The sequence below is a fragment of the Peromyscus maniculatus genome, chromosome 15, assembly GCF_049852395.1.
Source record: "Peromyscus maniculatus bairdii isolate BWxNUB_F1_BW_parent chromosome 15, HU_Pman_BW_mat_3.1, whole genome shotgun sequence".
Lineage (NCBI taxonomy): Eukaryota > Metazoa > Chordata > Mammalia > Rodentia > Cricetidae > Peromyscus > Peromyscus maniculatus.
This window is the reverse complement of record NC_134866.1, coordinates 57858041-57885940: the sequence shown is the minus strand read 5'-3', so window position 1 is coordinate 57885940 and position 27900 is coordinate 57858041. Positions and strand designations below refer to the sequence as shown.

The window sequence follows — 27900 nt, the reverse complement described above, 5'->3', positions numbered from 1 at the left end:
AGCCATGCTGCTACCGGGGGCCACAGTGATGTCACAGATGGCCTGTGCAGCAGCAGAGGGCCATGCTGATGTCTATGGCCTGTACTGCCACTGGAGACATGCTGACACAGAGACCATGAGTAAGTACAAGATCCCATGCTCTTGCTGACTGGAAAAGGCAAGGAAGCTTTTTTTTGCCATGGTACTGATGGCTGCAGATGCACATCCGAGAAAGAGAGACATGGAAGGCTTCTATGACAACCTCTACCTCCAACCCCATCCCAAAAGGTAACAGCCTAGGCAGAAATCCATCAAAGAGAACTCTTAAAAACTGTGATAAGGATGCTGTGAAGTGTAGCTCTTCACATTGGTGGCTTCTGGTAGGGGTGTAGGTGGGGAAGGACTCAGTTTTAAGGGCCTGGCCACTGGGAATTTGACCATGCTCCAGTGAGTATATGGGAAACACAAACTGGACTTGTTTTTCTTTTTGTTTGTTTGTTTTGTTTTTCTTTTTCTTTCTCTCTTTTTTTTTTTTTTGAGGTGGGGGGAAGGTCCCAAGGGTGAGGGATATATCTGGGAGGTCTGGGAACTGAGGGTGCTGGAGGTTCATAAGTAAAATTCTCAAACAATAAAAATATTATAGGGGGAAAGAAACAGGTATTTTCCCCCTTTCCATTCAGTGTAGTTTGGCTGATGACTTCCCATATTTTGGCAGGAAGGAGACTTTGAAATGAGGACACAAGAAACGGTGTCCATTTCATAAGAGAAAAAGGATGAGCAAGGGGCTGTGGCAGTTATTAATTAAATAATTTTGGTACTGGGGATATAAGCCAAGGCTTCAATGTAAAAGGAATACACAACTCTACCACTAAGCTGTACTACTGGTTTCATGATATGAACACTCAATGTGAAATGACTGGGAGACCTCAGCAAATCCTCCCAGTCTTTAATTCTCTAAACTTGCAGATGCTAGGCAGTCACACTCAGAGGCCTGAAGAGTTCTTCATGAAATTAGAGTAAATTAAAAGTTGAAAAGACATGGGTAGATGCACATGAGCATGGGGGAAAAGTTCTCAACGTATAGACAGACCATAACTACAGACCCCTGGAGAAAGTCTATAAATATAAAACATAATGATTATATCAAAGAGAAACATGTTTAAAAGAACCATGAATGGAGAATATCATAATTACCTTCAGAGGTACATACATAAAAATGCAAAAACTACTACTAAAGATGAGCACTTGAGGAATACAAGGCACGCTTACAAACAAAAGCAAACAGGGAAGGTCAAAATTGGAAGGGTAGGTTAGAGCTAGGAAAGAGACAGCGCTGAAGACTAACTGTTAGATATCTGTACTCCAAGTATAAGTTCATGATTTAAGATCTTTGTTTACCAGACAAATTGGCTATGACTTATAAACACCAGATAATACAGATTCACACACACAAAGAGACAATCAGAGCTTTGACTCTTCCCTGTGCATGCTCATCTTGCCTTACAACCCCAAGAGCTTTGGCTGCCCTCTGAAGTTCTGCATTTGAGCTTAGGACATTAACCTGGGGCTATTATGGTCAATACTTTAGGCAAACATTTAAAGAATGAAAGACTGAGACACATTGCATACATTATGGAAATTCTTAAGGGCTTAAAAATAGATTGTGAATAAGTGGTGTTCTCTCAGTGTGGAATACTCAGCCATAAATGGGACCGTACCTCCTCCTGAGGCTCAAGGGTCATTGCAGAAGAGTGTACAGAAAGACTGTAAAAAACAGAGATGACAAGAAAAGCTTGTTCTTCAGAAACAATGGGGATGTTGTGCAGTATTTTGTTTGCTTTCTGACAAATAAAGCTTACTTGGAGACCAGAGAGTAAAGCCAGCCACCACTTAAGCACAGAGGCCAGCAGTGGTGACACACACCTTTAATCCAGTGCTTAGGAGGAGGAAGCAGGAAGATCGGGGTTCAAGGCCATCCTTGACTACAGGAGATTGAACCAGTCTAAAAGAAACAGAACTGGGCGGTGTTGGTGCACACCTTTATAATCTCAGCACTAAGGAGGTGGAGACCGGAATATAAGGCAGGTAGAGACAGGATCTTGCCCCCATTCAGTCTGAGGATTTGTAGAGACAAGATCTCCTCCATTCAGTCTGAGATTTCTTAGGGAAAAGAAGTCTCTCTGGTGTCTGCTGCTCTGCTTCTCTGATCTTTCAGTTTTCACCCTCAATATCTGACTCCAGGTTTTTAGTTAATAAGACTAATTAGGATTGTGCATCATAGGGAAGTTACACACCAGAACTCAGAGCAGTTGTGACAACTTCATAAGACCCAAGGGAGCTCAAATCAGACAGGCTCCCCAAATGGAGGGAGTAGAGGGAACAAATCCCGCCAGCTGAGAGTCAGCCATTTGTCCAGGCTGGGGGAGGGAAGTGAAGCCCAGCCCCAGGCTTCCAGAGGTTTAGGCTAGAGAAGCGCTGGGAGGGCCCACAAGTATTGAGTGAGTCCTAGGTTCCTATGGGACTTGAAACTGGAAGAGTATCCATGGGATTTTCAACCAATCATGTAAGTACAATCCTTATCTATGAAATCATCAAAAATTTTTAAATAGATATTAAAAATAAACAGCAGATTTGAGAAAGAAATTTTTACTCATTTATATTAGCTCTTTGAGAATTTTATACAATGTATTGATCACATTCACCCTTTCCAACTCCTCTCAGAACCAACCCCACCCTTTCCTACCCAACTTGTGTGTGTGTGTGTGTGTGTGTGTGTGTGTGTGTGTGTGTGTGTGTGTGTTTAATATAAGAAGTGAAGCTTATGCTGCCTATGTATGTACTGTTGGATGTGTGGCCTTCACTGGAGTTGATCTATCAGGGCTCACACTCATTTTCTAATTCATCAGTGTAGGTCTCCAAGAAACCTAGGGTAAGTGGCTAACTGGAGGACCTATTAACATACCAAGTCAGACGGGCTGCCAGGCTCTCATCCCCACCCCCAACCCACCTCAAACCTCTCCAGCCCCAGAGCTTTGCTTCCCTTCTCCCAGCTTCTCTTTTACTATAGAACCTCCTGGTTCCTCTCTCCCCTGAACCCCGTCTCTCTTCTCAGACCTGGTTCAGGAGGCTAGTCAGGTTAAGTATGGATTTTTCTGTGGCCTCTGTTTGTGCTCCCCACAACCATACCTCGGCACAGTCATGGCCTCCTTTTCATTCATCTGTATCATTCCCAAGTCCCTCTTAAATCATGACCTCTACTTTATTATTACTGTTACATATACACACAGATAGATACCGCATAACCTACCAAATCCATTTAGTGATGCTTAGAAGTACATGTGTTCAGGGCTGATCAGTGGGGACTGGAGATGTGACAACCTATCATGTGGCATATTCCTGGAGAAAATAGACTCTCCCTCTCCCTGTAGCCATTTGCGTGTAGCTCTTCATCTAGGAGTGAGGCCTTATGAGCGTTCCTCCATCTGGAGACTATTACAGAGATCCACAACTAGTCAGATGAGGAAAGTACATGCCTGTGAGGTGTCCAATTCCAGCTGACACATCTATAATGCAACCCCTACACCTAAGGCTTAGGGAAACCCAAGGAGGATGGGTGGAAAGATCATGATAGCCAGAGGACCAAGGTACCTCCTGAAAGACAGAGTCTTCAAGACTTGACAGGGAAGCTGTACCCTTGACATCTCAACAATATGGTTGCCTAAACAAGATCATAACATTTTAAATAAATATTTTAAAACTTCTTTCTCAAATTCCTACCACACTATGGGAAAGGAACCTTTTTCATGCATAAATAACAAGAGGTATTATAGTTCATTCAAAACATTTTTATGTTTTGAATGTAGCTTAGTTGGTACAATGCTTACCTCGTATACACAATGATCTGGGTACAATCACTAGAACCTAATAAATCTGCTAGAGTGGCACACTACAGAAATCTCAGCTTTCAGGTTAGACAAATTTTTATGAATCAGTTTTCTCAACAAATATGTGTTGATCGTAGCACCTTGCTTTGTATCTCCTTTAGATGAAGATATCAAGCAAATGGAAATGTTATATAATCATTTGCTATAATAATCCAGTGCTTAGTATAATAAGCTTGAGAATTATTATATTTACTGACATAATTTAACTTGAAAACCTTGACGGCATCTCAGAGCTGGTAAGTTTTAATTAAAATCAAGCCATTTCAGAATATATCCCCTTGAAGAAAAATATTTTATCTACTGTGAACCCAGATTTCTCACCATCTAAACAAACTGAAAAACTTGACACATTTTAATAAAATAACAAATTGGTATATTTAATTAGCAGTTCTGGTTTTAGAAGAAGGATGAACAAAATGTTTTCTTTACTGTCCAGCAAAAAATGCAAAAAAAAGAACACAACTTGGCCATGCTATTTAAAGATTTTCCACAAATAGCAAACATACCCTAGTTAGTAAGAAAAATGTGAGAAAAACAAGAAAAATGATTGTATTTTTATTGTGACCTCCTGAAAACTGCATGATTTAAAATATAGCATTCTGTATGTAAAGTTAAGGTTATGGGCTATATACTATTATTAACTATTATGTCATGTAAAATGGCAGCTAACCTTTACTAGGCAGCAACTCTTACTAGTTTCTGGTGAAGTGCATACATGTTTCATTCATTGACATTTCACAATAGCACTGTGAGGCAGGTGCTAGTATGGTTCTCGGCATATGAATGAAGCACAGAAAGGATGAGTAGCTTGCTCAAAGTCCAATGGCCAATCAGCATAATCCCCATTAGAGCATAAGAAGGTGAGTTAAAAATCCATCTTTTTTTTAGTGCAGTGATTACTATTTCCCCATCCAATCTTTCCTCCACAGGGTCTCACAAGTTGATCCACAAAAATTTAACTTGTACTTGAATGTTCTGTTCAAAGAATTCAATTTAAAATGCCCCAAATTTCCCCAAACTTTCAAATTTTCAAGTTAAACTATTTCAGTAAATTTATATAATGCCAAAAATGCCTTTGAGAAAATACAACATGTCTTCATGATAAAAAGTCTGGCAAAGATATGAATACAAGCTCAAAGCTGAATCACTTTAACCAGAGAGGGGGAAAAAAACCTCTAGCATTTCCACTAAAACCAGGCACAAGACAAAGATGAAAACTATTTGGGCAATAAAACAAGAAGAGGAGATAAAGGGGTCACAAACAGGAGAAGAAGAATTCAATGTATCTTAATCTACTGATGCACATGATGATTCTTTATATGAAGACAAAAAAGATAACACCAGAAAACTCCCACGGCAAATGAATGCATTCAGCAAAACAGTAGCATATAAATTTAACACAGGAAAACCAGAAGCCTTCCTACACACAAATATCAAACTCACCGAGAAAGATACTAAAAAAGCAGCACTATTCACAATAGCCTAAAACAAAAACAAAAACAAAACCTCAGAATAAACCCAACTAAGGAAGTGAAAGACTTGTACAATGAGAACTTTAAGGCACAGGAAAAAGAAGTTGAAGATTCCAGAAAACAAAATGGTCTTCAAGGTCATGGATTGGTAGGGTTAATATTGTGAAAGTGAATATCTTCTAAAATCAATTTATAGATTAAACATAATCCCTACCAAAATTCCAACTCAGTTCTGTACATAAACTGAAAAAAGAAATACTCTTAAACTTCATATGGAAAAACAACATGCCAAGAATAGTCAAAACAATCTTAAACAACAAAAAAGATCTGCTGGAGGTATTACCATCCCAGATGTCATGTTATACTACAGAGCTATTATTAAAAAAAAACAGCATGGTACTCATATAAAAAAACAGATTCACTGATCAATGGAATAGAAAGGAGTTACCTACACATAGGCACACATTCCTACAACCATTTGATTTTTGACAGAGGCATCAATGATACACATTGGGGAAAAGTAACCTTCTTTAACAAACATTGTTGACCAAACTGGATAGTTGCATGTAGAAGAATAAAATTTTACCCTGAATAAAAATTCAACTCTAAATGGACCAAGGACCTTGAAATAAGACCTGATAATCTGTATCTGATAAAGGAAAAAGTAGGGAATGTGCTTGAAATCATTTGCACAGGAAATGATTTTCTGAACCGGACCCAAACAGCATAGGCATTGAGATTAAGAATTAATAAATGTGATCTCATAAAAAGTTTCTGTATAGCAAAGGACACTATAACTTGAGTGGAGAAGCAATCTACAGATTGGGAAACATCTTTAGCAATTATTCATCTGACAAAAGTATAAAATCTATAATATAAAAAGGACCAAACAGAAAAACAAAAACAACAACTAAAAACTAAACATCAAGAAAACTATACTCATAAGGTCTCACCAACATGAATGCCTATGAATGGAAGTTGATAAAGGATGACACCACAGACATGCCAAAGTGGTTGGAGAAAGGTCCAGGAGGCCTCACCTCTACACAAAGACCCAAGGCAACTGAGGAATGCTGAGAGTGGGAGATCACACTCGCCAGACAAGAGCGCACCAACTCTCATCTAATGCCAAGGGCAGCAGCCCTGAAAACACACACGCGGTTAACATTATACAGACTGAGCAGGTTATTATTTAGGAATTTATATATATATATATACACACACACACACACACATATGTATATGTATATATATACATATATATAATAGTTACTCATTATACACACACACATATGTATATGTATATATATATATACATATATATATATAATAGTTACTCATTACACACACACACACACACACACACACACACACACACACACGTATGTAATAATAATTACTGAAAAAGGAAACCATGAAATGAAGTTTAAAGAGATCAAGGAAAGATATATGGGAGGGTGTGGAGGAAGGAGAGGCGTTAGAATTCTAGTTGCTCCCCCAGCTATGTGACCAGGTGTGTGTGCTGGCAAGATGCTTAGTCATCCCAGGCAGGGCCTTACATCCTACGTAATCCCTACGCTGCATGATCATGTAATTTGCATCCAGCAAGATCATGTGATCTATGTGCATGCTTAGCGTAGTTACATAAGCCCATATGCACATGTGTGTGGGGAACCTATAAAAATTCCATAGGCACATTCCTTCTGTTCCCTTCCCTTAATAAACTCTTATAGTGGGTTTTGTTGTACTTAATGGCTTTTCTGGCACGGTAAAGAGAGCCTCATGAAGAATAACATTGTGCCACTTAATTAACAAGAGGGAAGGGAGAAATTTTGTAAATATATTATAATCTCAAAAAGAAAAAAATAAGGCAGAGAACTCAATAGAGAGCTCTCAAAAGAATAAATACAAATGACTGAGAAATGCTTAAAATATGTTTAACATTTCTGTGGTGGTATTCTAATTGTACTGAAATGTGAGTTTGATTGTATGTTAATAAATAAAGTTGCCCGGGGGTCAGAGTTATTAGAGCCATAGCAAGAGTGTGGCGGTGGTGGCACATGCATTTAATCCCAGCACTTGGTAGAAGAGCTAGGTAGATCTCTGTGTGTTCAGGGATACAGCCAGCATTGGAGACATATGCCTTTAAGACCTGGGGGGCTGTACATACAGACAGTGACGAGGCAGTCACGTGTTTGGGTTTACAACCAATGAGATGCAGAACAAAAGACTATGAAAAGACTTACACACAGGAAATAGCTCTCTTTCGGGAAGTTAGGAGCTCGCAGGAGGAAGGGTAAGATTTTAGCTCTGAGCTCTGACCTCTCGGCTTTCTCTTTTACATTGGTTCTGTGTTTCTTATTTAATAAGACGGTTGGTTACATGTACACATTTCCACAAGCTTTATGTCACCCTTGCCTGGCATATATTGCAGGTAGGACACCACTGTAGATAAAGGGTTTGTGGCTGGCTTGGTGTTTACATTTCTCTTTTGACATTGTGCAGAGTACCTTCCTATACCAGATATGGTGGGAGGCAGGGATGGAGGTTCTCTGTAGACACTAGTCCACATTCAATGAGTTATACAGGTGCTGTCTTCAGAGTTGTAGAACATTATTTCAAGGTGTGTTAACTTTTGTTTATGCTCTGGAATGTTTGTTTAATGATGCAAGGATGTGTTTGATTAAATTAAATTAAGTAAAATCCAGGAGGCTGAGTCAGCAACTAGCTGACAAGAAGTGGTAGGGAGGAGCCAGATGAAAAAGGGTTTATAACGAGGGGCGAGGAGAAGCGCAGGGGCTTTTTGGAGGATGTGAGCAAGGAGAGGAGGTAAGCTACTTTCTATTCAGTCTCTTTGAAGAACAGAATTCCACCTTAACCTTTGAATCTTTAGTTGCTCAGGAGAGAGGTTTAGTTAAGTTCTGTTCTTAAGTTTGCAAGAGTTGGAGCAGAGGGAATCGATTTCCCTCCGGCTATGGTCCTTGTGGCCTGACCGCTGTGGAGAGCACTGGAATTGCAGTTGCTGACTCAGACAGCTGTGGATTAAAAGGCAGAAACCATTAAAAAAGGACAACACTTCAGCAATGGGGCCTTGCTGTCAGTTTGTGGAGAGCAAGCTGTAGTCTTGGTAACAGCCCGGTTTGTTTGGCCAACAACTCAAATGTAACCCAAGCCCCGTCCTGGAAGCTTCATTAGGCTCCCCATTATTTAGAGACTTCATTAGGATCGCCTTCATATTTTAGAAAGTTCCCACTGTATTACGTTTCCATGCCATCTCTTCAATGCCTCTTACTTTTCACTCCCTCTCCCCGTATTCCCGCCTACAACCACCCTTCCCTTCCCACTCCCGACTGGATCTTCCTAGTCCAGCCCCACCCACTTCCATCCATTGCTATCTAGTCTACTTTCCTTTGCTAGTGATGTATCTGCTTCCCTCTAGTCAGAGGTGATAGAGGATACTGAGAAAACAAGGCTCTAAATCAACATGAGCAAAGCTCATATGAACTGACAGAGACTGAAGGAGCATGCAGAGGGACCACTTGGGTCTGTACCAGGCTGTCTGTGCTTACATTACTGCTTCCAGTTTAGTGTTTTTATAAGGTTCTTGAATGTGCAGATGAGTGGGTCTCTGACCCTTGTGCCTTCTCTTGGGCTCTTTTCCTTCTGTTGGTTTGTCTTGTCCAACTTCAATGTGATCGTTTTTGTTTTATCTTAATATGTTTTATTTTTTATATTAAAAAATTAATAAATGAATGAAAACTTAGTAACTAGGGTAAAGGTTAGTAACTTAACTACCATTTATACTTGCTGAGAAATGGAAAATCAGTTTTCTCCAAAGGAATGACACTGGGTAAATCAACCACTTCAGGGTAGGCCACATATTCAGGAGTACTTGACCAACATATAACGTACTCCAGGTTTTTTTTTTTTTTTTGGGTGTTTTGCTTGTGTGTGTGTGTGTGTGTGTGTGTGTGTGTGTGTGTGTGTGTGTGTGTGTGTTACCTTATTGTGGGAATCCCTGAACCTAAGTTCTTGTTCAGGGCACCATCTGTGGGAGGCCAACTCCCACCTTTTCAAGGTTTCCTATGAGGAGGAGAGAGGAATAAGAATCTTTTAGATAGAAAGACAGCGGAGAGGATATAGAAAGATAGCTTCGGGAGGACCTCGATCAAAATTCACCAGCCCCTTCTGTCTCTTTAAAAGGACTTTTTGTAACAATGCCAAGGGGCAGGGCAAAAGACCTCCCCCTTGCTAGATCAAAGCATACCGCATAGCCAAATGCAGACTCTTCCAAACCCCTGGTAACTACGTCCATGGTCAAATCATTCCCTTATGCAGCTCTGCTGGGTAAAGCAAGCTCTGATTCTCAGACCCTGAGTAAGTTCTCACTAGGAAACTTCTGTGGGTCTCTACACCTTCTAATGAGACAACAATACTCCTACTAGATATCACAGGTTAACAAATAAAAAAGTCCAGTATCAGGAAAGAGTTATCTCTTTGTGAATAGTTGGCCAAGGGTATCCCATAGACCTTGAAGCACTACAGGCTATTGACAGTACTATTGGTTACCCTTCAGAACTTGATAAGGCCCTGCTACTGAAGAACATGGAAAAATTAAGCCATTACCCACCCATCTGGAAGTTCCATTTCTACTGACTAGCTTTCATAGTGCTGGAAGGTGTTACACACATTACTGGAGGAGAATAGTAATCATCAATCTTATCCAGCTGTGAAAATTACAAAAAAAAAAAAAAAAAAAAAAAGACTGGCCTGGCACCACATGTCCACTGGTATAATAGTGGCATGAGCATCATGTGAGTTACTAACCTCTTTTTGATTGGATTTATGTCCCACTTCACAAGACAAAACCAATACTTGGCACCATTATTGGGTGAAGAACTATGTCCAGATAGGTCATAGGCTCTGGGGGGAAAACCTGCTATGATCATCCTACTAAAAGGATATAGGACATAGTATAAACCACCTTTTAATGGCTTATAATTATAGTTCATAAATAAATGAAGCTCTCATCAAAGACACTTCTTTTTGCAATAGATAATGATTGTCACAGAGACTGATAACTGCCCAAGGTGCAGAGAATAAGAGATTGCAGTATGTTCACATTTAAAGAAAACATCACACACACACACACACACACACATATATACATATATACTCATACATATATACACACTGTGTACACCACCTCCCAAGGCTCAGGGATCATTGTGGAAGAGAGAGTAGAAAAAGTATAAAGTGCAGAGTTGGTGGCTCCAGAAACTAGTGTCTTTTAGACACAGAAGAGCAGTACATACGAACTCAGTGGCTGTGAAAGCATGCAGAAGAGCCATGCAAGCACAAGATGGGCAAACCCCAGGAGGGAGTGGGAATGTCCTGGTTTGTTCTCTGTTGCTGAGATAAAACCACTTCCTAAAGCCGATTACTGAAGGAAGAGTTTATTTCATCTTATATCTCCCAGGTCGCAGTCCATCAGTGAGGTAAATCAGGCAAGAACTGAAGCAGAGATGATGGAAGAATGCTGCTTATTGGCCTTCCTCCTTGGCTTTTCAGTTTCCTTCCTTTTAAAACAACCCAGGACTACCTGCTCAGAGGTGGCAGTGCCCACAGTGGCTGGGCTCTCACACATCAAATCATTAAATCAAGAAAAGGCCTCACAGACATGCCTACAGGCCAATAAGACGGATGTATTTCCTCAGCTCACCTTCCCTCTGCACAGATGATTCAAGTTTGTGTCAAGTTGATAGAAAGAAAAAGTAATTAGCATAAAAATTGGGCATGAGATCCCAACCCTAATGTAGGAAAATGGCTCTTCGGGGAGGGAGAATATAGATTTCTCTAAGATTGTAGCTCCTGCTATGTTGGGCACATTCCAGTCAGTGAAAGACCACACAACCAAGAATATTTGGGCAGCACTAATTGATATTAATGAGTTTAAAAAAAGGCACAAAGTTGGATGGGTAGGAAATGGTAAGTGGATCTGAGAAGAGATTGAGGGTGGTGGATATTACCAAAGCATGTTGTATAAAATTTTCAAAGAACTGATACAAACTTTAAAAAGAACTAGAAGGAATTTAGCTTCTGTTAGCAACATATAAAGTCACTGAAATGAAATTAAAACACCCATTTTAAAAAGAAGAGAGAGACTAGTATACCCAATAAATTGTGAAACCTCTAGCTTGCTTCTTCTTTTAAAGATAGATACTTTCTTTGGTGAATATGTAGTTATTTGAGATTAAGCCTGCCAAAGATTGGAATCATACCACATAATCAAATATGACTAAGCAAATCAGATAAAATATTTTAGAGCAAAAAGATGAGTAAAGTAAGAGGCCAGTGATTTTAGCAAACCATGCTGTCTCAACCTTAGGGTAACAACAAAAGCCTTCAAAACGTCACCTGTGCTGAAAGATTGTCGGAAGTCGACAGACACACAGTGACCTTGCTGGCATCTAGTTCACCCAACAGTGTTCGGAAGTGCATTGTTTCAAATCAATAACTAATTAACCAAGTATAAAAGAAGTTGCACTGTTCCCTTAGCTCCTTGTTAAAACGGCTTTTGGCAGCACATGGGCAGAAGGTCGCTTTATGACATCTCCAGGAGCCTTTCAACACCCGCTTCTGTCAGATTAAATTACTTTTAGCAATTAATTTTCCTAAGTTAAAACAGAAACACATTTGTTACAGCAAGCTGTCATAATGACATGGTGAGTAGTTGTTTTGATATGAATTTCTTTCACTGACCTTCTATCATATCTTAATTTTTGTGGTTGACCTAACGGGAAGATTGGGAGCACATCTCAGATAAAGAACCAGAGGCCAGACCTGGAGTGATAAGATACAAACTGATAATTGAAAAGAAGAATCTGCAGAATTTATGAAACAATGGAATATATAACGATAAATTAAATTTAAGGTAAAATTGTTCATAATGATAAAATACATACTGTAAAAAGAACAAAATTTTCTAGGGAGTTCATCAAGATGAGATAATAGCATTTTCATCAAATGACACCAAGGTTACAAACCTAGAATCATGCGGCACTATGCCACCGTCTTTGTCCTTTGGAGTCCCCTGTTTCATCAAATCTTTCTAAAGTGCATATATTAAAGAAAATAAAATATGAATAGCAAGTAAACTAACTATATACACACAGGATACACACTATCTTCTGTTAGTATGAACAGCAGGTAGACTATATACACACAGGATACACACTATCTTCTGTTAGTATGAATAGCAGGTAGACTATATACACACAGGATACACACCATCTTCTGTTAGTATGAACAGCAGGTAGACTATATACACACAGGATACACACTATCTTCTGTTAGTATGAATAGCAAGTGGACTATACACACACCATTCACAGTATCTTCTGTTTAAACTACACTTTTATATAATCGGTTTCTAACAATACTTACAGGACCATTTACTCTACAAAACTGTGTTTAAACTGAAAACAAAAACACCTCTAATGGAGAAATATGCTGCTTACTAAGTCTCCTAACAAAAGGTCAAGTAGTATGTTTGACAGTGAATATTGCTGACATGTTTTTCTCCTGAGTGTAAAAAAAGAATTATACTTGATTTTTCTCCCTTTTGTTATAATTTGCTACATTCTTTAGCTATTTTCAAGTTGACAAGAGTTTCATGCTATATAAAATACTAAGTGAAAGTGAAGGCAGCTCAAACAGATAAGGAAAATGAAACACATGATCTTTTCAAAGAATTCTAAAACTCCATGAAAACAGTGATAACAGCAGCTATTATTTTCAAGTGCTTGCTCTATATTTGCTAAAGCTTAATATGCTCTAATTCATTTAATCCTCAGGATACCCTGGGCACACACGAGTATCTCCTCTGTATAGATAAGGTCATTGATACTTTAGGCATTTAAGTAATTTCATTAACAATTAATGGAGTCTTTTAGACTACATGTTCTTAAATTAATTTGATAGTAATTTTTACTTACATATACATGTATATGGTAAAATGTATGCAATATAAATACATAATTATTTACTTACATATACATACATACACACACACAAAATACCTAAGAACAAGTAACTTTTAGCTATTACAATGGCACTTAAGGATAAGAAGGACTATGTCTGGAAAACTGACCCTTACTTCATCTATTTCACAATCTCCCTGAGGATTAAGGCCAGGGTTATTCAGAAATCACATGTCTGGAGAACAGCAGAAGCTGTGACTAGAGCATCCTGGGCTGTTTGGGAGGACTGCAGGACATTGATAGATGGAGGTAGCATATGAGTATGTTTGTGCTTGGTGACCCTTCTCAAGAACCTGGTGGGATACTTGTCATATCAGCTGGTAGTGGCAGGAGGGCCTGTGAACACATCAGGGTCAGTGTTCCTTGCTCTTTCTGCTTAGCTAATGGCATTAAGTTCTGCTCTCTGAGGTTGCCTAGAATGAACTTTCATATTCATCATCTACATTAAAGGACCTTGATATCTTCAGGGCACTCAATGTCCAACATGTGGACACCATGACACAGAAACAAAATTTGGCCTTTTTTTTAGAAAGAAAAAAAATGTCTAATGATGTAAAGATGTGCTACACAGCAGAATGAGCAATAACATTATGCATGTTTAATAACTAGAATAAATAATTGCACTGTTTCCCAGAACTATACATTAACTAGAGTAATTATGTGGGCAAAATATTTCCTCAAATTTCTCTATTTAAGTCACTTTTATCTGCAACATTCAGAAGAAATCCTCTGAGTTAAATTAGCACATTATAGTAATTGGATTTGTTTTCAAGTACTAGGAATTCTGTCTTGTGTAAGTAGGAGGGAAGATGGAGGCTCACAGGACCCAGGAGCTCAGGAGGCCCCTTGGGTTAACATAAACAGTAAGGGACTGCTGGGAGGAGAAGACCAGCAGAGCAGCCTGCTGCAATGATGGCAGCTTCACAAGTTACCAACTACGATGCAGCCGAACCAATGTCAGTGTTGCTTATGCAAGGAACACCAAAAATCTCAGTGGTTCACTAAGCTAGACTTGGGTGGAAGCCCTTGCTGTGGACTAATCTGGTATACTAGGCAAGGGGAAGTTCTTCTGTGTGTGAGGGTGATCGTGGCACTGAAGGGTTAAGACGAAAGGGAGAGTGGTGTTCATTTGTCAGCTGAGCACACGGGAAGTCAGAATGCAGCTAGGGGACAAAGTATAACCTGGCACTCCTCCCTTTTACATTACAGCTAGAGGGCAAGGAATCGGAAGCACTTGGATTTCCTCACATAGCATGAAACCAGGGGGAGGAGAATTTTGTAATATTTATAATAAAACAAACATAAAACAGCTGAATTTCAGTTCTAGTTTAATAGGTAGAAGCAAAAAAAATCCTTACTTTTGTTTTGAAAACTGGCATATTCTTTTTAAGTATTTGGTTTTTTGTAAATGAATAATTTCATTACAATTGGGAAACCCAGTTTACCATCCTAAACCCCAATTCACATAGGATTTCTTCCTTCTATGTCTATGCTTACACAATTTCTACTGTTGAAAACGCCTCCTTCTGTGGGTGATAGATCCTAAACTGACCAGTGAACAGCTGAAGCTGTAAATGGTAGAGAACTGGGAAGCGCAAACACGTGCTGTTCTACCAGTTCAATGCCTTGTCTGTCATATCGAAGCATTTATCACGTAGTGTGACTTTGGAGTTAAGGAAGGGACAGTAAACTATCTGAGCTTGCTTTTCCTTCCTCACACTTTCAGGTACAGAATATTTGTTTTCATAGCACGTATCTTTTACATAAAAAAACCTTCACCCTTCTCTTTAAAGGACACACTCATGGCTTTTCTTTGGTATACCCAAATTGCAATCCATGTTTCTTTTACTTGCATCCAGTATTGAAGTAGAGAGGTTACTTCCACACAAGCACTGTACTATTCCACTGTTGGTCTGCTAACACAGGTGGCTACTATGTGACTAACAGGTAGGTAGTGTATGGAGTATGGGTGAACAGGTCAGGCTAGAATGGCATGGCAGGAGACTCCATCACACTATTTATATGTAGAAAGATGTAAAACCCTAACTTTACAGATGACTTTGCAAGTTTTCATTTGATCTTGTTAAGCAATGCTCAAGAGTAATGATAAAATAGAAACCTGCAGGTAAGAGGAAGCTACTGTCCTGCTCAGTCTCTTCTGCCCTGCCTTTATCTAACTTATTTAATACGAATTTCACCCAGAAAACTTTGCTGGAATCTTCCACTCTTAGCCCACCTGGACTATAATCCACCTGGACTGCCAACAGAAATACTACATGAGTTGAGGATTCCTGTATCATTGTGCTCACTTTATTGCTACACTATTTCTATGGAAAGTCATATGTTATTAGATCTTAATATCTCAAGTGCAGAGCACAAAGTTGCTCAAAAAAATTTCATGAGCTGTTCAAGAACTTACTGGCTAAAAGAACATTAAGCATTTCTCTAAAATTCCACTTAGTTAGCAAGCTAGCAACGGAACCATAAAAATATCATGGATAACTGGCTCCATTTAATACTGTCCGTTTTGAGCCACAAAATGTAAGTTCCACTAATATTCACAGAAGCATCTGTTTAGTGTTGATGCTTTATTTAGTCACATACTTAATGTTCTCTGGCTCTATATCCATATTGCCACCCAAATTTCAAGCAATTTTAATTTTTTAATGTATATAAGATGACAACAAAATGAAGACAGTACCTTCATCCTCAGATTCACAACATAGCTACAAAGTTTGCTTATTTAGGAAGAGACCTTCTCTTTTCATTCCATGTATCTTATTTAAACATAACAGTAAATCAGGAAGGTGAAGCAGAGCAGAGCATTTCAGTGAAGGAAGATAATCACATCTGTTAACAACCTGCATTATTGCTTTTAATTTATAACAAAAGTAACTTCCAAAGGGTGGGTTTCTTGGCTCCTATTTCCAGGGCCCAGCCCATCACAATGAGAAAGGTATGGCAGAGGAATGTGAGGCAGCCGGCCACACTGCATCTCCAGTCAGGAAGCAGAAAGAGCTAAAATGCTAGCACTCGGCTCATACGGTCCCTTTCATTCCGTCTGTGACCCCAGTCACACATCCTGCAGCCAACCTTCAAGCACTGCTTCTCCCCTAGGTAAACTATTCTAGAAGGACCCTCACAGACATGCCCAGATGCGCATCTCAACAGTGATTCTAGAGCCAATCAAGGTGAACTTGAAATATTGGCTACCCCAGAAAGGATGAGCACATTTTACGGGAACATAGGTCTACATTTCCTTATTTGAACCCCTGACACCAGAAGCAAGATGTGTGGACATTAAGCAAGTAATGAATTGTATATGCTTTAATAAAAATTTTGCTACCTACAAAATATTATGCAACAAAGTGTAACAGTTAACAATTATCTCAACAGGTAAAGACCTGCACAGACTCCCATGAAAATTAATTTGTTCATTATTTTAACTATTTTTGAAGGAATATTCTTGGTTTGATCTTTTGCCAAATATAAACCATACAAGGAGCTCTAACAATAATATCATTAGCAGCTAAGAAAATCTGAAAAATCTGAAACTGCTAGTTACTTTTTTCCTTTATTAAGAAATTTTTTATTCATTTTACATACCAACTACAGATCCCCATCTCTTCCCTCCCCCCGCTCTCCCACCAGCCTTCTCCCTCAATGCACCCCCATTCCCTCCTCCGAAAAGGTAAGGCCTTCCATAGGGAGTCAGCACTAATGACTTCTAACAGGTAAAAGGTTTCATGACTTACAAAACTTTATTAATATTATGTGCAGCTATCACGCACTGTATTACCTGTACCAAACAAGACGTGCTGTAAAGTAACATGGCGGAGAACATTTGAACATTTGAAGTCAAAGGAGAGAAGAAAAAGTCAAGGAACAGTGAGTGTTTCTTGAACTTTGCAAATGTTCCATATCTGTCTGATTAGCTTCACTTGAGCTAAAACTAGGGGCAAAACAATTTTAAGAATCATGAATAAATACCACCACATAACTGGAAATTGAAATATTACAGCTTCAGAATGTGTCAAAAACATCTACCAAATTAATTCCCTTTACGTGCCAAATTCTGAAGTAGTTTATAATTTTTAACAAAAAATCATGTTATATAACATTATGTAAAAGAATTTATATAAATATTTTTCTCACTGCAGCAAGTTGTATTTAGTAAAGAAAAATTTTAATTTTCAAATTTTTACAATTCACCATGGTTTACAGTTGAGTTGCTAAGTACCTGACTTTTATTGCTAATGATACAGAAATAGTTGTGAAAGGACATTTTGATTCTTGATTTTACTATAATTTTCCTTATTATACATCCTACAAGGCAACATAGAAACTGTTTCAACATGTCCTAATGTGTGGCTCTCGGAGCTGCGGACTAACAGCAGTTTAGCTTCTTCAGTAGACTATTCCTCCTGGAAGCACTCTGGCCTTGAGACTTGATCTCCTGGTACTTGATCTCTCTGCCACCTCCTGCCTTTCCTTGCTGTACCCCTGTCTGACTACTGTGCACAGGCTAACCCACTCTCAACCCGAGACCCCTCGCAGTCACAAAGGCTGGGGCTCAGGGAGGTGGCCTTTACTTCCCTTCCTGCAGACTTCCACTTAGAACCCGAAAGCTCCTCCAGCCACTGCCATTCCCCAGGACACACCTTCACAGAGTAAAGGCAGTTCACAGCAAACCCACAGTCCACTCTTGCCATACCTAGACAATACAGTACTTGAAGTCATAGATAATGTAATAGGACAAATAGAAAACAAATAAATCAAAGGATTTTTACTTGAATATGGTATGATTTTATGTACAAAAGATACTAAAAACCCTCCCAGAAAACTTGTATAGCTGATAAATATTTTAAGCAGAGTAGCAGGATACAAAATTAACACACAAAAATGCTTTCCTATATACAAATGACTAAATACTGAGAAAGAAATCAATGAAATGGCTCCTTTTACAATAGCCTCAAAAATATATTGGGAGAACCCTAGCAAAGTGAGTAAAAGACTGGTATAATAAAAACTTTAAGACACTGAATCAGAATTAAGAATTGTATCAGAAGATGGGAAGATCAACCATGCTCATGGATCAGTAGGAGTAATATAGTGAAAATGGACATCCTTCTAAAAACAGTATACAGATTCAGTGCAATCCCCATCGAAATTCCAACAAAATTCACAGAAATTGAAAGGGCAATTTTCGGCTTCATATGGAAACACAAGACCAGGATAGCTACAACAATCCTGAAGGTATACTGGAAGCATCAACACCACAGATTTCAAGTTATATTACAGAGCTAAAATAAAAATAATAGCTGATAATGGCATACAGACACACTGATCAATAGAATACAATTGAAGACCCAGCTATAAATCCACACAGCTAAGGGCACCTGACTTTCAACAAAGAAGCCAGAAATACACAGTAGATAAAAGACAGCATCTTCAACAAATGATACTGGTCAAAGTGGACTCCCACATGTAGAAGAATGCAAATCGATCCATATTCATCACCCTGCCCCAAACTAAACTACAAATGGATCAAGGATCTCAACATTAGACCAGATACACTGAATCTGAGAGAAGAGAAAGTGAAGAACAGTTTTTAATTCATTTGTACAGGAAAAGACTTCCTGAACAGGACTCAATCAGCACAGGCCCTAAAACATCAATTAATAAATGGGACTTCAAGAGGCAAAAAAGCTTCTGCATGACCAAAGATACCATCATCTGGATAAAGAAGCAGGCTACACAATAGGAACATCTTTATTAATCATATATCTGATAGAGGATCAATATCTAGACTATATAAAGAACTTAAACAAACAAAACGTTGAACAGCAAGAAAACAAAAACACCAAATTAAAGTATGAGTTATAGAACTAAATAAACATTTTTCAAAATATAAAACATAAATGAATGAAAAACAGTTTTAAAAAGTTCAACATTCCCAACCATCTAGGCAATAGGAATTAAAATTATTTTGAGATTTCATTTTACATCATTCAAAATGGCCAAGATTAATAAAACCAGTAACCACTCATGCTGGTGAAAATGTGGGGTAAGAAAAACATTCATCCACTGCTGGTGGGAGTATAAGCTGCCATAGCCACTATAGGAATCAGTGTGGAAGTTCCTCAAAAAGCTGAAAATTCATCTACCAAAAGATCCAGCTATACCACTCTTGAGCGTATACCCAAAGCACTCCACATCTTACAAAGAGATTATTTGTTCATCCATGTCACTGTGGCTATATTACTAATACTCAGAAATTTGAAACAGCCTTAAATGCCCATTAAGAAAAATGAAATAATGTAATGTTCAGATAAATGGATAACGTTAGAAACAATCATCCTGAGATAACCCAGACCCCCAAAAGACAAATGTTGCATGTTTCTCTTATAAGTGGATGTTATCTTTTAAGATTTAGATATGCAAATTTTGATCAAAATAACCACAGAAGTTAGATAGTAAGAGGGCAGGAAGCGTGGGAATGAGAAGAAAGCAAAGGGATCTTCTAAAGAAGGGAAACAGAATTTTTTTTTATTTTATTTATTTTTTATTTATTTTATGGTTTTTCGAGGCAGGGTTTCTCTATGTAGTTTTGGTGCTTGTCTTGGATCTCATTTTGTAGACCAGGCTGGACTCAAACTCAGAAATCCGCTTGGCTCTGCTTCCTGAGTGCTGGGATAAAAGGCATGCATCACCACTGCCCGGCTGGGAAACACAATTTATCACTGAAACAGAATTTACCATTGAAACAGACAAAGGGGGAACTAGAATATGAGGATTAAATGGGGAGAAGGACAGGAGAGCCAAAGAAAAGGAAGGAATATAGGAAGGAACAACTAATATTAAAGGCCTTTTAAAAAGCCATAGAGAAACCTACTATTGTAGAAGCTACCTAAATGTAACAGGAATCTAAATAGTCACCATACAACGGTGGAGACAATGCACCTACTAGACATCTTATGCTACCAAGGAAAACCTCCAGTTTTAGGAATGGATTACATCTTGTTGAGTTGTTGGTTAAAAGGGACCCAGAGGCTCCCCCAATTCCCAAACATCAGAGGTAATTTTAATTGCCAAGGCTATTCATTAATCTCCACCATCTGATTATAAGACCATATGGTTGACACAACAAAGACACAACTTACTCAATCATCAAACATGGAGAAATTGAGCAGGTGTCCAACAAGAAGCTTCATCCCTACTGACTACCTAATTCATGGTGCTGAAACATACTTTTCAGGCTACCAGATGAGAAAAACAATTATCAATACCATCCAGATAGAAACCCTGATACCTGCAAGTGACCTATCTGCCAGATAAACTGGTATAACAGTGGTTCCTCAGCAAGGATTATCTCTGAAAGGCCTTCCCCACTCATGTTTGAATTGTGGCTGTCTAAAGTCTTAGGGAGATCTAACACAATTGCTTTTAAGTGGTATTGAACATAAGTGAAATGGGCAAATGTTGCATTCATCACTAAATAGGATATGTTTATTTGATATCAAAACATACAGGATCTTTTTTTCTTTTCTTTTATTTTACAATACCATTCAGTTCTACATAACAGCCACAGATTCCCTTGTTCTCCCCCCTCCTGCCCCCTCCCCTTCCCCCCTGCCCACCCCCCATTCCCATCTCCTCCAGGGCAAAGCCTCCCCCTAGGACTGAGATCGACCTGGTAGTTTCAATCCAGGCAGGTCCAGTCCCCTCCTCCCAGACTGAGCCAAGTGTCCTTGTGTAAGTCCCAGGTTTCAAACAGCCAACTCATGCAGTGAGCACAGGACCCAGTACCACCCACCGCCTAGATGCCTCCCAAACAGATCAAGCCAATCACCTGTCTCACCTATTCAGAGGGCCTGATCCAGTTGGGGGCCCCTCAGCCTTTGGTTCATAGTTCATGTGTTTCCATTCGTTTGGCTATTTGTCCCTGTGCTTTATCCAACCTTGGTTTCAACGATTCTCACTCATATAAACCCTCCTCATTCTCACTAATTAGACTCCCCGCGCTCCACCAGGGGCCTAGCCGTGGATGTCTGCATCCAGATTCCTCAGTCCTTGGATGGGGTTTCTGGCACAACTATTAGGGTGTTTGGCCATCCCATCACCAGAGTAGGTCAGTCCGGGCTGTCTTTCCACCATTGCCAGCAGTCTTTTGTGGGGTTATCTTTGTGGATTTCTGTGGGACACTTTGTTTCTTCCTTTTTTCATGTGGTCTTCATTTGCCATGGTCTCCTATTCCTTGTTCTCCCTCTCTGTTCTTGATTCAGCTGGGATCTCCCACTCTCTTTCCCTTGACCCTCGCCCTTCATTGCTCCCACTCATGTCCAGGTTGTTCATGTAGATCTCAGCCATTTCTCCGTCATTAGTCGATCCTCATGTCTTTCTTGGGGTCCCATACAGGATCTTTTAATGGTTTATTCTAAATGATTTCACATGTCTTGAGTAGAAATTATTTTATTCTCCTCTCTTCTTTTTACTGTTTATAACATCTAGATTTGGGACATGGTATGGAGTCAACAAAATTATATTAACAGAATGCACTTCATAATATATACTCTCCAAACTAAAAGTTATTTCTTCTGTTTTTTTTTTTTTTTTTTTTTTTTGATATGGGTTTTCTGGCTGATCTGGAACTCACTCTGTAGACCAGGCTGGCCTTGAACTCACAGAGATTCCCCTATCTCTGTTTGCTGAGTGCGGAGATTAAAGGTGTGAGCCACCACCTCCAGGTTACAAGTTACTTCCAATACATTGGAAAGTACAAAAAGACAATTACTAGTTAAAGATCACAAAAGGGTATTTGGGGGCTAGATTTTTATTTTTTCAAATCCTATAGTGATTGTTTTGAAGAATTACCATCTAGATATATTATTTTAAGTTATCCTTTTAGCAATATGCTATCCAGCACTACAGAGAATTCAAGCCTGTGGCCATGGTTTGGCAAGAAAAAGAAGATGGCTGACTACACTGGTGGGGTAAGCAAGCATAGAGGAATAGAGGAGCACTCCTTGTCACAGTCACATGGCAGTTCTACAACAGGGAAAATGGAGGGAAAGCGGGTATGTGTACATCATCTCTAATTTGAGCTGTCTGGGAGGAACATGTTGTAAATACTACAGAAGCCTAGGGGATTTCAGATTAGAACTATGTGCTATTCGATTCAGACAGGCAGACTCATCTTATGCAATATTTCATCCATCTAAGACATTTCAATTAAGTCACTACTATAATTATTATTAGAAATAGTACAGAAATAATCTATGACTTTCCATGGCTTAAATATGCATCCCAAATTTTGAGATATCATTAAAGTCTAACAGAGGGTTTCATGATTATGTAAAATTGAGACAATCCGAACAATGAGAAACAGACTCACATAACAAACAGCTCCTTTTGTGGTGGCATTCTTAGGTATGCAGATTTTGTGAGAGTTTCTAGGGAAGTTTTCACTCTTTTTTGTGAAATTCCAACAAAAAGAATGAGGAGTAAATTCAGTATAGATAACATCACAATTCACGTATAATGATAAAGATTTTCATATTTTTATTCTTCCCCTAGATTATAAATTTGATTGTTTTTATTATTTTTTAATTTTATAATTTAATTTAATTTTACATATCAGCCACAGATTCCCCTGTCCTCCCTCCTCCTGCTCCCTCCCCCCAATTTACCGCCCCCATTCCCATCTCCTCCAGGGCAAGGACTCCCCTGGGGATTCAGCTCAGCCTAGTAGATTCAGTTGAGGCAGGTTCAGTTCCCTCCTCCCTGCACCAAGGCTGAGCAAAGTGTCCCAGCATAGGCCCCAGGCTCCAAAAAGCCAACTCATGCACTAAGGACAGGTCCCAGTCCCACTACCTGGGAGCCTCCCAAACAGTTCAAGCTCATCGACTGTCTCACTTATTCAGAGGGTCTGATCCAATTCCATGGGGGCTCCTCAGATATTGGTTCATAGTTCATATGTTTCCACTAGTTTGGCTATTTGTCCCTGTACTATTTCCAATCATGGTCTCAACATCTCTCGCTCATACAATCTCTCCTCTCTCTCTCGCTGATTGGACTCCCGGAGGAGCTCCACCTGAGGCCTGGCCGTGGATCTCTGCATCCACTTCCATCAGTCATTGGATGAGAGTTCTACCATGACAGGATGTTTGGCCATCCGATCACCAGAGTAGGTCAGTTCGGGCTTTCTCTTGACCATTGCCAGTAGTCTACTGTGGAGGTATCTTTGTAGCAGGAATCTTAGAAGGTCTTATTAATAAAATCAAACCTGAGGCCAGTTATTGGGATGAATGCTGGAAGATCAGATAAGCAGAACAAACCCCAGCCACCTTACCTTGCCAGTTCCTCAGCTGATCCTGTTTCCTCAGACTGGAAGCCTCTCAGTCATCATCCAGAATGGGTCTCAGCTGAACTGTTGCTCAGAGCCCAAAAGCTTAACCAGGCCAAAAGCTTCTAGTTTCTGGTCTTCATGCCTTATCTAGCTTTCTGTTTTTGCCATCACTCCCTGGATTAAAGGCTCACTTCTTGGGATTAAAGGCATGTATCACTATGCCTGGCTGTTTCCAATGTGGCCTTGAACTCACAGAGATCCAGAGGGATTTCTACCTCTGGAATGCTAGTATTAAAGGTGTGAGTGCCACCATTTTCTAGGCTTTGTATCTAGTGGCTGTTCTGTCTCTGACCCCAGATAAGTTTATTAGGGTGCACAATATTTTGGGGGACACAATACCACCACATATCTTTGTGGATTTCTGTGGACCTCTCTATCACTTTGCTTCTTCCCATTCCCATGGGGTCTTCATTTATCATGGTCTCTCTTTCCAAACATGGTATGTACTCACTCATAGGTGGATACTAGATGTAAAACAAAGGATGACTGGACTGCTACTCACAACTCCAGGGAGGCTACCTAGTAAAGAGGACCCTAAGAAAGACACAGGGATCGCTCAACAACAGAGAAATGGATGAGATCGCAAACTGGACGAGAGGGTGGGTAATGAAGGGCAAGGGTTGGGGGAAAGAGAACTTAGGGGGGGCGGGAGAACAAGGAAAGAGATATCATGATAAATTTGATTGTTAAGACTAGTGTTTCAAATGAACTTTTAGATTTAAGCAACCTATAACAAGTTATATGACTTAACCTCAGTATCTCAGTGCTTCCCTACATTTACACAGGAAGGATGTGGCTGTAGAGGATTTGAAAAACACAGGTAACTTTAGACACCTTCTGGCAACTGAATTGGCAGAGTCTTCCTATAAATGCTCTTCCTAAGCACCCTTTATAAAAAACAGTAAACAATCATGGGCCTGATGATTTGCTTCACTATGAAAAGAATATGATCCATGGCAAAATTTAGAACAGAAAAATTATAAAATGGTAAGTTACTCTTTTTAATCATATCTAAAACATATTTTAATTTTATAGATTATTGTAAAATACTTAAAAATAATACTTCTATTAATTCTTTGAAGATCTCGAACAATATATTTATCATGCTTATCCCCCTCCAAGTCCACTCATAATGCACTCTTACTTCTCTACCCATCCATCTTCAATTACTTTAAACCCATGGAGTCCAGTTCATGCTGCCCAACTTCTTGTGGGTATGGGGCTTGTGTTCTACCTAGCAGGGGTTACATAAATAAAATCTTTCGAATTGGCCATTGTATTTTGGTGAAATTTGGCTATTATGTCTACAACTACCTTGCTAATTATGAAAGAGGCAATCATTCATTCACTCATAACTATATATGTGAACAGATAAGTGAATTTTCATGTGCATCTATACATGTGTGTAGGTGTGCTGTTATGTATAGAAGCCAGAGGTCAACCTCAGCTCTATTTCCTCAGGCACTGTCCACCTCTTCCCGTCTTTTATTCTTTTGAGACAGGGTCTTTTGCCAGTCTGGTATCTCATAATCTAGGCTGGCTGGACAATGAACACAGGGATTGCATGTGGGCGCCATTATGTGTGGATCTTTTAACCACTACAGAACCAGTGTAACTCAAGCTAAAACAGACTTTAATCCAAAAAAAGGGCTAAGAAGGCTAAATTACAATAGAGTAGGACTTTGGATGACACCCAGGAAACAGTACTGGTAATCTGGCTAGTTAGGAAGCAAGAAGTTACACATTTTAGAATAATAACTATGATAAATGTTATGGTTGTTAAAGTCCAAAATTGGCATCTGATTCTCCACTGGGTTTGGTCAATGAGGAATGACATTTTAGATTCAATAAATAATGGAGTTGAAAAGGGCAGCAGGTAGAAGAGTCTAACCCTGGGACTCCCTGAGCCTAGAATCAAATTGGATTGATCCAAGTGTTTCAAGTTTCTTCATTCTTATGCTCTACTCAGTTTACATTGTGGACAACTTGTGATATTCAGTTTACATGAGGAATCTGGATTTGAATTGCATAACACACCAACAAAACTATGGCTCTTACTTGAGTCTCACAAGTTGCTTTCTATGTTATTATTTCTATGTTCAAGTACAGAAAAGAGATATAGACCAAGGGTTCTACAAATGTGCTCCAGAAACACAAGACATATTCTGAGACTCACAAGGTAAGAGTTATTTTACTATGATACTAAGACACTATCTTTTTCATTGTGTTGGCATAGGAAAAATGCAGTAAGAGATAAAACTACTTGCTGGCATAGCATTCATGAAAGCAGTGTCTTGACTACATTCATGCATAAAATCTTCACTACAGCATAGAGAGAAAAACACCTAGACAAAGAATGAAAAATGACTGTCATTTATTCTTAACTCCTGAGTACATCTGTGTATGGCATACTACATACGCTCTCTGTGATGGCTGTCTAAAGGAATAGCAGCCATGCAGTTGAATCAGTTTTTAGAAAAGAAGGCCAGTTTTAATGGAATGACATTTTTCCCTATGAGACTGATAGACAAAGTATGAATACTCAGATCTGTGTATGTGGAAATTATTCTCTGGGAAATACACAAAGCAACAGTGGCAATTCTAAGAAAAACAAACAAAACTGTTTGTTCCCAACAATGAAAACTACAGTTGTAAAACTGGGAACTTAAACAAAGATTTTTTTTCCTAGTGTGTTAGATAGGTGTTTTTTTTTAATTATTAAAACTTTTATGATAAGATTTCTACTAATAATAGTGGACTGGTTTTTAAATTCTGTGCAACAAAATATGTCAACATTTGCATAATCTGCTTAATTTAGTGAAATAATCTCTTGCAAATACAAAATTCATGATGTTACAAAATCCTTTATTGTTATAAGATCCATTCAGAACATTAAACAAATTAGCAGATTCTCATGAGTATGAAATGTGCCTTAGATTGCATATAGCAACTATATTGTATCGAGTGTTGCTGTAACATCTAAGAAAACAGACATAGTTCTTTGAAAAAAATTATCACGACAGTCCTTCCTGTGCAGTAGTGTACCTTGTAACCAACAGTTTTCTAGTCGAATGTAGCACCTGTTCAACAATGAAGGGTACCTGTCTGGTACTTGGAAACGTAAACAAATACTCAGTGCTAATGAAATCATGGTTATTGGAGAAGAATCTACAACCACTAATTTATTAAGTGAGCCCAATCCCTAACAATCTATAAACATTTGTCCTTCTATCACAGAAAAGTGTAGCCTTCACTCCTCATCAAGTAAATTTCTCTTTGCATCAGATGGAGACCACTACAGAAAACCACAACCAATCAAAATGCAAATTGTAGAGCCCAGTCCCAGTGGATACATCTACAAAGCAACACCTGACCCTAAGGCTGAGAGAACACTGTGAAAGACTGTGTGGGATGACAGTAAGAACCAGAGGACCAGGAAGTCTGTTGTGAGGTTGTGTCTCCTAGTCACACCAGCAGCTGTACCTGTAAAATCTTACAGAGGACCAGGAAGTCTGTTGTGAGGTTGTGTCTCCTAGTCACACCAGCAGCTGTACCTGTAAAATCTTACCGACATCATCACTCAAACACGAGCTGAGCAAGGGGACATAAACGAACATGACAAACTGGATGGGGAAAATCCATGAGGCCTCAACCCTACAGAAAGAAATACAGGCAACTGGGTAAAGTGGGCAAGGAAGCGGTGCTCTTCCCCTGGGGAGGGCACACCAGCTGGCTGTCTAGTTCCAACAGTCAACCGTGGAAACACACACAAGGACCATTATACAGACTCAACAGGTTTTGTTTGGGAATATATATGTATAAACAAATGCATAGATGCATGCAATAACAGCTAATGAAAAAGAGGTCATGAGCTTGAAGGAGAGTGGGGAGGGGTGTATGGGAGGGCTTGAGGGGAGGAAAGGGAGGGAAGGAAAAAAAACAACAGTTCTGTCATGACTGCTTGTCTATTTGAGGCCTAACTACGCATATATTCATTAGTGCAGAGAAGACATTACAAAAGAGTAAACAGAAATAAATTAAAGAATTTAACTGTG

General features: G+C 39.2%; 1 protein-coding gene and 1 long non-coding RNA gene across 13 annotated transcripts in view; one reads left to right on the top strand and one right to left on the bottom strand.

Moving 5' to 3' along the window:
* Arb2a (ARB2 cotranscriptional regulator A) overlaps positions 1-27900 on the bottom strand; it is a 448678-nt gene that overhangs the window by 201213 nt on the left and 219565 nt on the right. The window lies entirely within an intron of this gene.
* LOC121822863 (uncharacterized) lies at positions 97-27900 on the top strand. Its single transcript, XR_006064158.2, has 3 exons — positions 97-267; positions 25955-26024; positions 27131-27900. It is a non-coding gene; the product is annotated as an uncharacterized LOC121822863 (long non-coding RNA).